We start from the raw sequence: 14,019 nt of genomic DNA, 5'->3' as shown, positions 1-14,019 counted from the left end.
ACATCTATTGCAGAATTGTGTCAATGGTTGGCAAGGACTAGAAAATCAACCAATTTTGATCTTATTTATCGATTAATAAGTCTATTACTTACTCTCCCAGTTTCTACCGTGACAACCGAGAGATCATTTTCCGCAATCAATATTGTGAAAACAAAGATACGAAATAAAATGGATGATGAGTTTCAAAACGACTCGATGCTTTTGTTTATCGAAGGGAAGTTGCTGAAAAAATTAGTTTGGAGGAAATTGTGGAAGACTTCAAGGCTGCGAAAGTTCGATGGGTTCCTCTTTGATTAGCGATGTTTGACATGTTCATATTTAACGTTTAGTTTTAGAGTTTTACTACACTATAACTTTGGTTAATATATTTTTGGTATTTTGAAAACATATAATACATTAGGTCCGATCCCTGTGGTTTGAAAGCTTGTGTTCCACCCCTGGAGAAGGATGTAAAATCGAGTTATGTAAGTATAAAAAATCAAACCTGAGATGAAACTCGAGAAAATTTAAACCTGAGATGAAAATTTGAGTTTGGCTGGAGATGGAGTGATGGTGACGGCAATGTGGGTGGGGGGTCAACATCGAAGGTGCCAGAGTCGTGAACTAGGGTAGCGACAACAACAGGGAAGCAGAACTGGACGAGGGGAGGGGGAAGGACGTGGGACAATTAGGGCTTTTGTGATTTAGTTTTTTTTTTTCTAATCTAATTTTTACTTATAGCCGGTAGCCAATCATTTCTTTAGGTGATAGGGACTTATTTAGTAGATTTTAAGAAGTCTAAGGATTTATTTGTTCAAAAAAATTATCTGATGACTTAATCATTCAAAATAAGAAACTTCATTGGGTTCTTATGAACTTTTTCCTATAAAATTTAATGCTAGGAGGTACAAGTTATTGTAGCCTACATTACTTAAAAACTCCATGTTTGAACTAAACAAAACTAACTGAAAGCCCTTGTGGCATAGAGGTTCACCTACGATGACTTTAGGCAATTCGTGGTTGCTTAGGGGATTAGTTGATGCGCCTAAACTGACTCAGAAACTCACGTTTACCCAACAAAAAAACTAACTAATAAACTTCATATATTAATCTCGTTTTTTAACCTAATGTATCTTAGATATAATTAAGTTGTACAAATTATATAAAGAAACAAGTATTTTATTCTCTTCAATTTGATAAACATATCAATGCATGATAAGTGTTAACTCCTATCAATACAACATTATATGTATAAAACTAATAACCATCCGGTAACTCTTGTGTTTACACCAAAGGGCCTTTAGCCTAGCTGTATGTGAGTCATTAGTCTCCTAGGAGGTCAAGGGTTCAAACCTCATCAAATGTGAGGAGAGCGTGTGAGTTTATTTGTTTTATTTACCGTTCACATCAAACCATAAAAGTAAAGTCAAAAGGGATGAAGCATACATCAAAATATGTATGTTTTTATGTCAAACTTATTATTTTGATGTTAAATATTAAATAAATTAGAACTACTATACGATGTAACGTTCCACAACTTGACCAAAACGTAACTAAAAGTTCAAATGACACATTGTAATGGATGAAATAGGAAATCAAGAAATTGTTTGGAGATAAACTAATCCTTTGAATTAGTATTAGCATGTGGGTTATCATTGTATGCTTAAAGTAGAGGCCATCTCATTCATACTTCAATATTTAGCAAATATAGTAATATGCATGACGAAAATTAGACAGAAAATAGAAAATTTTAGTAAGTACAAAAAGAAATTAGAAGCAAAAACTTGTGCTAAAATTCAGAAGTAAATCAATGAATTCCAGGTAGCATTCCCAGCAAATTCCAGTAAGTCTACGTAGATTCAAGGTAATTTTTGTATAACCTTGAAATTGTGATACATGTTTATGTATATATGTTTTCCCCTTTCAGTATTTGTGAAGCTTGTATGTGTTCGGTATTTCTTACACCTTACATATTTTAAAATTTCCACATATATCATATATAGTTGTTACAGTACTTTTTGAAATCACATTATGTATGGAATTGTCCTGGCTACCTGTGCAAGGTCATGTATTGGGAAGATGATAGTGAAAGGAGGACACTGCAAAGATGACTAAAGTTGGTACATGTATTACAATGGTACACTGTACTTGGCAAGTGCATATATCAGCACTATACTTGGTAGATTCGGTTATGATTAAAGTAACCCCCACCCTAATGGTTCAGAATTGAGATCTTGTTTGTGAAGTTCATGTGCATTTGTGCAATGTTCAACATGTCATATGTATAACAACTTTTCAGATTTCTATGTTTAGGTTATGCAAGATTCTACACATACATTCAGATTGCATGATTTAGAAAGCTTCTTGGGATCTTGAATGCCATATTTGTATCAAAATGATTGAAATTTGTTTAACACGAAAACCATAAATTCATTGAGCCTAACATTGACTAGTATAGCATGTATCTTAGGGACAGTTAAATCCAAGAATGGCAATCGGAAATAGAAAATCTAGTGGTATGTTAGGATGTTTATAGATTCGACAATGATGTTTATTTAAACTATATATGTGTTTCATTTCAGTTATTTAACTTGTAGCCTTACGTCTTCTTAAAATGGATATAAGAGAAGTCACACACTATGATGACATTGTTCATATCATGTTCTGATACTTCTTATTGTTAAAAATGTCTTTTTATATATTTTCAATGACGTTGTACATCTATTGTAGGGTCGTGACCATGCAGCTATGTAAAAGAACATAATAAAAAGTGTTTGACTTCAAGCGTATTGACAACTTGTTAATATATAGAAATATGAAAAACGCCATATTTGTAGGCCTGTGATCATAAAGAACCGTAACCCTATGTCTTGTTAAAGGTTACCGCCACAAGGATTTTATGCACGTAGGTCATACAAAAAGTTGTAGTTAATAGTGATAACACACAATGAAGACCATAATTAAACATGGAAAAAAGAAAGCGTCGAATCACCTATTGATTTGGTGACGAGTCTTTAGTATGTCTTACTATCATATCAACATCTAGTAATTATTGATTTATTTGTATATTGGTTTCTTGGTACAAACTTAAAGCCCTTGCCAAAATCAAAGACTAGCCTAAAGTGAATATAGAAGGTCGCTAATGCGGTTATGTGGATCAACTATCTAAAAGAGATACTAAGACTTCAAGTAGATGATTTGACGTTTTAAGCTGATTTGAAGCTACTAGTCGATTGATAGAAGATCTGCTTACATATTGACCATATCCTTGCAAAGCTTGTATTTGATAAGGTCATTTCTTGTTCAGTAATTTGTCTCTACATACTTTCACAGGTGAAGGTACAATTGTTGGAACAATATTGTGTGCAGTATACATTAAAAAGGACATATCAATAATGGTCAGGTAAACGTCTATTATCTTGTCCCAATGTAACAAGTGTTCTCATACATTTAATTTTATGAGGTAGTATAAAAGACAGAGTGCATCTTCCATGGAGACAACGCTTTCTAGAAAGAATTTTCTAAGTGCACTCTCAAGGCAATCGACTCTCCTGTCCTTCTCTGCTACTCTCTTGTTTGTGAAGAAAGCTCAGTGTTCTTCATTATTTTCAAATACTTTCTGTGTTGTTCCTGTAAGTTCTTATGTATGCAAGATTGTTTAGGTTAGTTTTATCCTTTACTTATTCCACAATAATCTAAATGTTCTTTATCCTTTAAAAGTCGTAATTTTGTATGTGTAAGTTATTTATCTTTTCCTTCTTTGTAAGTAGCAATTTTTTCCTTTACATTTTTGACATTTAAACTGATCAAAAGTATACTTAGTAATACAATCAATAAAAAACATCTCCAACAGCTGCTATAATTTTTTGAAAATAAAGTATTAAAAGTTAAAATCTCTAAAAAAAATTACATCTAATTCCAACTATTACTTTGTTTTAACAATTTTACCATTAACTATGTTATTAAAATATTTAGTACATTTAATAGAATATTATTTCTATCTCTTGGACACTTAATTGTAAGAAAAAATTAAACATTTTCTCTCTCTTAAATATGGAGTTTTAGAGATTTTTACAAATTTGGAGATTTCTACATTCTCTCTCTTCTTTTCTCTATTTTAGCATATGCTATGACATAGTTATTGTAGCAAAAATATACCGTAAATCTCCAAAATCTCTATATTAACATAGTTGTTGAAGATACTCTACTTAAGGATTAGTCCCACTCACCGTGACAGATTAAAGCTAAGGATGAGTTGTCGTTGGGATGATAAGGGAACCAACGAATCAATATTCATGACAAGGATGAGAATCTACAACTTATTGAATATACCATACCCCATTTAATGGTATGATAAATGAGGGTTATATTGAAGGGTGCTTAAAAAGATTTTCACATTGAAAGTCAAGATGGATTGACGTGGTTAACAAATACTTTGGGGTGTTTTAGATTTAAATATCAATTTTGATATGTTTTTGTTTATGTTATTAATCTGAATTATTTGAAATATTTTCTAATAAACCTATTTGATCGGAAATATTTCTGAATAGTTTAGGGGGTGTTTGGGTTTGCTTATAAAAACAGCTTATTGACTTATTCCGGTGTCACACTTTTGAGTGTTTAAATAAACAATTTATATCGGTGTCAAACCGGTAATAATTTTTTTTAAAGAAGTTAAACCCTTCTGATTTATAATAAGTTGATAAGTGCTTTTGTAGAAAAGCATTAGTTGTTTCAGATAAGCAATCCCAAACAGCCCCTTAATACGGTCTGTTTTTTTATTTAATACAAAAAAATGATTTGTTGGTATTCAATGAGCTCTGGTTTTAAACTTATTTACTTGACAATTTGATATTTTTATAATAAAAAATGAACTGGTTTAACATGATCGTTCTTATCAAGTTTGTTATGTTAATACCTGTTAATAAGCACAAGTAGGTCCATAAACATCAGTTATTGACTATAAATTAGAACCAGTAAAATTAACAATTATAAACTTGTTTTATAAGTTATGAAAACATTAAAATTAAGATTATAGTTTATAGTTTATAGCTATTGCTCAGATATTTGTATATGGATTTTGGTTTGTCACTAATTTTCGGTCTATTTTATATTTTTAAACGAACATAAAAAGGTAAAAAGGCTGCTAAAATGCAAGATGGAAGTCTAAACAAAAAAATTCCTCGTGTTTTTTTATAACGTGATAAAATATATCTTGATTTTAATTTTTCGTTTTATTATTTGTCTCTGTCGATATAATACGATTTATGTGGTTTCGAGAAAACGATAAAGTTATTATTTTAAAATAAAATATGAATTTGAAGATATCATAAATATATATATATCAATATTAGTACCAAATTAACTACTTAAAAGTTCTCGTTTTTTATGTGATTTTTTTAATTTACTTTTTTTATTATAATTTACTTTGGTTTAGTAACGAAGTAATTTATATTTTGTTTAATAATATATTTTTTATAAAAATAATAATTAAGTATTCTGTTAAAATTCAATGATCATCCTAATTATATTTAGATTTTTTATATTTAAAATAAGATATTTATCTGTATTTGGTTACACGAATTCAAAAATAGAACATTAATAAGTTATACATACACATAATTTACTTATAATATTGAATTTTAATTAATAAGTATTAATAAACAGTAATTTATGCATAAAATATGATTTTTAATATAGCATAGATTATGTAAATCTTATATAATTATAAATTAATTATCATAAATAAATAATCGAGATAAAATGAATAACTTGATTAACAGATCTCCATTATTTTAAGTAATATTAATGATTTATTTTTTATGATTTATTAAAATAAACAAAATTAATAAAATTATTGTAAATGTAATCAATATTATTCTTTACAAAGACAGCTTATTATTTTGAGCTAGAAGTCAAGAGTCCAACCATACGTTCAGATTACGAGACATAAAACATTTGTTTGATTTAATAATATTTTTATTATAAAATTGTAAATATAAAAAGAGTAAAATACAATTTTGGTCTCTCTGGTTTACACCAATCTTTGAAAGTGATCCATAAACTTTAATAACTATAATTATTTTCCTATTGTTTACAATTTTGTTTTGAAAATAATCCCTGGCCACTAACTCCGTTAGATTAGTCTCTTAAATGAGAATTATATGTGTCTTTTTTACGTTTTTTTCTTTATCTTAGGGATCAAAATTGTAGTTTATCTTTTTCTTTTTCTGTTTACATATAACAATACATATATACAGAATATATATTTATTTTTATATTCATATTCATATTTATATTTCTATTTATATAATAATTTAATATTCATTTTGATATATTTTTTCATCTGTTTTTTTATGGTTCTTCGGTTCTTTGTTTTCAAAATTCTCCCTTTATCTTTTTCTCTATATATATAGTGATCAGATTAATAGAGAATCTTGAAAAAAAAACCCTAAACAACTCATTCAAATATTTAGATTGAGCTGATCATACAGATACGACTAAAAAATGATAAACTGTTTGTCTCATCGTGACCTTCTCTTGAAATCTAATTTTCGGATGACCTATCATTTTAATCCAGTCCATTAAATTAGATCGATTGTTGGCAAGTAATCCTAATGTAGGTGAATTTGGTCATTTCTCAGTGATAAAAGAGGTAGGGGTGCAGAAACAATCAGGATGTATTATAACCACTTTTTAAAAATAAAATATAAATATAAATGTATATATATATATATATATATATATATTTATATTGTGTGTGTGCATGTATCAATATATATAAATTGAGAAAAATAAAAATAAAAAGGTAAATTGCAATTTTGATCCCTTGAGATATAGACAAAAAAAAGGTAAAAGGACGTATTACTCTCACTTAACGGATTAATTTAACGGAGTTAGTGACTGTAAACTATTTTTAAAACAAAATATAAAAAATAAGGATGATAATTGTAGTTATCGAAGTCTAGGGATGACTTCAAAGATTGATATAATCCACAGGGACCAAATTTGTAGTTTACTCATATAAAAAATAAATAAAATAATTTTCTTGCAAGATTTGATTCCAATTAGTTAAAAGAACCCGACTTGACCCAGAATACGAGAGATTTTTACCTTTTCGCTGATTCCGGAATATTCAGTTTTTAAGTTATTTACCCACTTCACCCAAATATCTTACAGGAACAGTCCCTCAACTAATTGACAACCTGCGATTTTTGCCCTAAGTTTTTAATTATGTACATTCGGCTCCATCAATCAAAATTTTCTTAGTAGATCGATCCTTCTTGTCACAATATCAACCCGAATAAGATAAAATAATGTGACTGTGTAAACAAGAGGTTTGGACAACTGTTTTAAATTTTCAAAACCAGTAGTGAAATCATGGTATTATTTCATTTGTATTCATTAATCTGTATGAGTATGACTCTATGAGTTTGATTGTATGGTAAAACAAAAAAATGGAAATTCTACAAATAAAAAAAAACCCCTTGATTTTGTACACCCTTTCTTCTTCCTTCACTTCGTGTACTCTTTTCGGCTATATCCAGAGCACTCAAATAATCTCTTACAGTGTCGTCAATGTACTAAAAGTCACGTGCAGCTTTTTCATAAAATCAAGTAAAGTTTGGTCATTCCTTTCTTCTTCCCTCCATATCGACAATTGTTCTACATTTTACGTACTTTTGCTACCTTTTTTATTGTTTAGTGTTTTCTAACGTTGGTTCATTTTCCCAAAAATTCTTCTTAGTTTGTCTTTTTGGTCCAAGTTTCTTCCTATTTTTCAGAAGTTTTTGAAGCACTCAGTTCTTCACTAAAATGGGGAGGGGGGAGGAAATGTTGGTTGGCACAATGTTTTTTTTTTTGGTTTCCATCAAATTTCAACTCAAACAAGTAATAAATAATAATATGGAAATAAAATGTTTGAGTTAGAAAGTATAACATGAGATTTAGGGGTTGTTTACCCAAATGCTTACCCGGTAAGTGTTTACCTATAGGAGTCTAACACTATAATTTATTTTGATGAGTAAGATTTTAGTACATCAAAACGTATTGAATGCAACAATTTACCTGGTAAGCGCTTACCTGGGTAAGAGTCGTAATCTTCACTTACCGGGTAAGACTCCATCCTTCTCATCGCTCTTACCCGGTAAGATTCTTGGCCCTTGACATGTTCATCCGATAAGAAATTTATTCGGTAAGCACTTTCCAAGTAAGCGTTTAGTAAATGGCCCATTAGAGTGGTTTACTCAACCTTTTCTACTTCCAATTTTCTAGAACTTATTTCGAGACAACGGTCTACTATAATGTTGTTATTTAAGGTAGAACAAAAACTATTATATAAAACTCTTCTTTTTGGCAGTTGTTGGATTTGGATCTTCAATAAATCATTTACAATGAGTAAAATATCAATAAAAAAACATTACCATGAGAGAGAAACACTTTTTGATTATATTCCCACCAATAAAAAAACATTAAGGTTAATCTTTTTATGAAAAAGAAATAATATTTTTATTACATATATACAATATTTTAATAATATAATCAATATTGTAATCTGCAAAATGGAGAATCTATTGGAGTTGAATGTAATTTTCTATAGAGATTTTGAGTTTTGATTCTCATGGTCGATCCTATGGTTTTGGATGCCCTGGGCAGAGAGCCAAAAAGATACCCTAATCCAAGAAACACATAAAACACAACTTGATATAGAAGAATTCTAACTTTTTAGAGTACCATTTATGTTATAGAGTATATGGTCCTTTTAACTTTTTTTTATTGTAGTTAAAACGAAAGAAAGTGAAGATTCAGAATCCATTGATATAGAGAATATCGACAAGGAAGAAGAGGATGGAGCATAAGGAAGTACTCATGAATCTGTCAAAGAAGATGAAATTTCGACAACAAACGAAGTTGAAGAAACTAAACATGAGCAACTTATAGCAATAGAAGACAAACCTAAACTACAGCTTACAAAGAAATCAGTAGTTGCATTGAAAAAAAACAAGTCCTAAACTTTGCCCATTAAATCTTTGAAAGAAGTGAAGGTTTCTCATGATTCAAATAAGTTAAAGCTAATTCCGCAGCTTAGGACAAGGAGCTCACTAAGAGTCCAAGTGAAAAACTGAAAGATATTGTTGGTAATATGGGTTTTAGGTCTTTACTTGATCTTAAGGTTGACAGCATTCCAGGTAAATTCAGATTCAAAATTGTCGAAAGTTTCGATGGAACTTCTTTAAGGTTGAAACTTCCAATCAGGGAAATAAAAGTCACGAGAGATATAGTAAACTACTGATGCCCTGGGTGGTGGCCCGCTTCGCCCTATACAAGGGTTAACCTTCTTCATTTTAGAGAAATTTTGAAGAATCTGTTGGAGATGCTACAAGAGTTCCAAAAGTCATTCAAATGAAAGTCTAAGTGCTAATTTATAGTCCAAGAAAAATGTCGGTTAAAAGGCTTCGAACATCCATGTAGACGCATATACGTACCTCTCGAGTTTGTACTTTGGTGAAATCTGAAGTTGCAGTGTGTAGATAGTCGGAGTGCAAATTTTGAAAAAATATACCAGGTGTCTGTATCGAGTTTGGATAGAAATATTTTAAAAACTTTTTAAAAACAGTTGAGATTCTTTTTCACATTTTTAAAATCAGTTTTGATCATTTATAAAAATTGTTCCAAACGTTATTACCTTTTAAGTAGTGTATATATACAATATATAGAGAGAGAGGGTGGGGGCTGATCATTTGGCATTTGCTAACAAATTAATTATTACTAACTTTATAAACTCATCTGAGCCGTTTATTTTTTATAAATGTTTATGAATAAATTGGAGATTCTAAATCGATGAAAAAGAAAATAAAATTAAGTTAAAGACAATATTTAAACAAATTGTGATTCATTCTTTAAAGATAAATTCAATTACTTTTGAAATAAGATTTTATTTCTTTATCTCTTAAATTCGGTTTTAATTCTAATTATCCCATAAATTTGGGTTATTTTTTAGAATTAAATTCTTTTTCATTCGTGTATGAACTTTGGTTGTTTCAAAAGTTTCATCAAAGTTCATAGATGAAATTAGAAAGTGAATAAAATAATTAAGAAAGTTCATAAATGAAACAATGATTTTTGTTTAAAATTTATAATGTTGTTTCGTGTATGAACTTTGGTTGTTCCATTTTCTTCTACCAAAGTTCATGGTGAAACCAGAAAGTGAATGAGGTCATTAAGAAAGTTCATAGACGAAATCAAAAAGTTCATAGGTGAAACAATGATTTTTGTTTAAAATTCATATGTGAAACAATCGTTTTTGTTTATAGTTCATTATGATTTTGTTTTAAAATGGTAGGTGAATGAGGTAATTGAAGAATGTGGCATCAATATATGAAAAAGACGAAAATACCCTATTACCATAGTTTGTACTAATTAGATACTTAACAAAATAACGTGCCTATATATGTGTGTGTGTGTGTGTTGGGAGGTTCAAATGGAAACGATAATCAAATAATAGAAACATGAAAACAGCTAAATCACGTGCAAAATTACATATGATCGACTGTTTTCTTATTTTTCTATTTGGTTACTGTTCTCTCGTATGAACCTGACTTTATGTATGTGCGTGCATATATATATATATATATATATATATATATATATATACACACATATATATGTGTATATACATATACATACATATACACATATATATATATGTGTATATACACATACATACATATATAGGGGCTGGTTCAAATAAAAACCAACCATATTGTACAAACTATGTGAACCGATCTTGATCGTTCATTTTATCATCAAATGGTTATTATTAAATGAGATTAAATAAACAATAATTTAATTAATGTATTAATTGATATGTGTATGAACAATTGTTCAAAGGGTAAATTGGTCAAACGGTCATTATTAAATGAGTATTAAAAAATAATYAATTAATCATTAAATTAATTGGGCTGCTYATGAACAATTGTTCACAGGGTATTTTGGTAATAAATCATCACGCATCGTGAACCCGATATTCTCCAGCCGATTTGTAACCTACGATCGATTATGAACATATTCACAACTCATGTTCACATGTCGGCCCTATGCTCGTGTGAACAGCATCTGTGTCTTGCAATGTAAACACTATGTTCATATGTTCATATATGTTCACATGTCGGCCCTATGTTCGTGTAAACAATATCTGTGTCTTACAATGTAAACACTATGTTCATATGGTGTGATGTTTTTCAATGTCATATCGTATGACATCGTCACGGGTTCGTGTGAACAACGATTGTGTCTTTCAATGAAAACAAGTTGTTCATATGGTGAACATATATGAACATAGACTGCAAGAGATGCACATATATGAACATTTTCAAAATCAAGGATCGTTGTGCATGTGTGCAGATATGAACATAGACTGCAAGCGTTTACCGTCTTCATTATTCTGATATTCTTTTATAATAGGATTCTCCATGTATCTTGAACGAAATGAAAATCTTGTACACTTAGAYAACCAATTTCAATATATGTATAAAATCAATTGAAATGAATACCATGAACATGAAATAATAAAGAAATCATAAAAATCTCATGAACAATTAGATGTATATTTTAAGATTTGTAACTCCCAATTAATTATTGGGTTACAAAAAGGTTGAATTACCAATTTACTCTTATCATTAATTTATAATTTAGATTTGAACCTAAATTGAAGAAAGAATGTGATTGGTCAAGATCGGTTTCCATAGTTTGTATCATATGGTTGGTTTCTATTTGAACCAACCTCTACATATATATATATTGTCATAGGCTATTATGAGGAATGGTAAACATTTGAGAAGTAAGAAATGATCCTAACCCTTCATATGGTCAACATCGGATTTGACTGTTCAAGAATTACAGCTTTGACTGATCAAATTTTTCGGCTTTGTGAAAAATAGATGGGGTAGTTTCGTAACTTTTACAAATAGGCGGCAAACGAGTTCATATGTGAAACCGTGTGATTCATATATAAATTATATGTTTATGTGAACTCGTATAATTCACATATGAACTAATTAACTGAATCACATATGAACTAATTAACTGATTCACATATTAACTAATTAACGGATTCATATGTAAATCAGTTAAATAGTTCATATGTGAACTAACTAATGGGTTCACATATGAACTTGTTTGCCACTTATTTGTAAAAGTTACAAAACGAACACTCCATCTTCCGCAAATCCATGTGAGGAATTATCCCGTACTTCACAGTTAAAGCCACAAATGTTGACTAGATGAATATATATATATATATATATATATATATGTAGAGAGAGAGATCTAGAGAGAGAGAGAGAAAGGTTCATTTGAAAATAAAAGTTAAGATGAAAAACATAATAAATGATTTGGACTCTTAATCAATGTATAAGATTCATTTTAGAAAAACTCATCCAAATTTTAGATTCTCATAGCAAATATGTATCAAATATATTTCAAAGTTGTGACAACTTGGATTGATTTGATGTTGAAATTCTCCATATTACATTTCTTGATAAATAAACTCTTCAAGTTTTGGAGCAACATGCATCCCAAAATAATTTTTGATTTTTTTCGACACGATTCATGTAAATTCTTCTGAAATTGTTAATAGCACAAATTTCAATGCTTCTATGATCGGTTTTTGATTTGTCTAAATATACTCGATATATTTTATCAGAGTAACAATCTTACTCAAACAATTGTAAATATTAGTCTATATAATATGTCCTGTTTCATTTGTTATAATCAAAATAACCTTAATTGCATTTTAATAAAAATAAATTGTTTCCATAAACTTGCACCTGCATTACCCGTTTTGTGAAAAGATCCGACCTGCTGATTGAACACGTGTTCTCCAAGCACTCCCCACAAGAACTAGTTTTAAAGATATGCACGGAAGATGTAAAGGAATCAAGTTTGATAGTGATTTAAGAAGAAATCGCCTATTAATCACAAGAAAGCAAAGCTCCACAAGAAGAAGCAACACCCATTCGTCGACCAAACGCAAATTCCATCTCGTAATTTCTTGATACATTGAACATGCATTGAATTCTTCAAATATACCATAAGATTCAACATATTCAATATACCAAACAACGTTAACAATTTTTCTGAAATTTTGACATCTTTCTTATAGGCGTTACCAAATTTTAACCAGACTATTTCTAACTTTTGATGTTTGTAGCCACATCATTGTTGTCGACCTACCATCAATAACGACTAAATCTAAATCACGGAACCTTGTAATATCAACTAATTGGTTCCTTTTCGTACCACAAAACTTAGGTTGCAAATTTAAATTTTAGTTTGTTTGATTAGGTGGTTGTTTTTTTTTGTTGTTAAATCAAATTGATGCACATGTTAGTCATTTATGTACCATAATGCTTATGATAAAGTAGTGTTATAAGTGATATCATAATAAATCAAACTAAACCAAACATACGTAGTATATCCCATTTAAAGTTATGGTTTGCATAATATAATGTACGCAAAACATTCATCTACCCCACGACATAAAGATACTGTTTTCGCGTGCTCCCCCAACTCGCAAAAAGTTGTCCAAACTTGTGCAACATCATTATAAATATACGTTGTTTCAACGATTTTACGATTTAGTTGACTCATATAAAGTCATTCATTTACTGAAATAATGCGATTTGATCTATAATTCAAAACGATACTAACCATAAGACTGGTTCAAAAACCACCTGCTTTTTCCTACCTCTAGATCTTTCAAAATTTATTTGGTTTAATAAACTTGAAAGCGTAAGCCCTCTGGGAGTATTGTTGGGTCACCTATTGATTTGGTGATGACCCACTGATCTGTTCCTCTACCTTAGCAACACTTAGTAGTTATTGGTTCTTTGTATATTGGTGTCTTGGTACATACTTAAGCCATTGGCAAAATCGAAGACTAGCCGATGTGAAGACAGAAGGTCACCGATGCAGTGTTATGGATCAACTATCTATTATACACACCAAGACTCCGAAGTAGCTGAAATGAATATTGAAAAT

The sequence above is a fragment of the Cynara cardunculus genome (assembly GCF_001531365.2).
Source record: "Cynara cardunculus var. scolymus isolate 2C chromosome LG 2, CcrdV1, whole genome shotgun sequence".
Lineage (NCBI taxonomy): Eukaryota > Viridiplantae > Streptophyta > Magnoliopsida > Asterales > Asteraceae > Cynara > Cynara cardunculus.
This window is presented reverse-complemented; position numbering follows the sequence as displayed.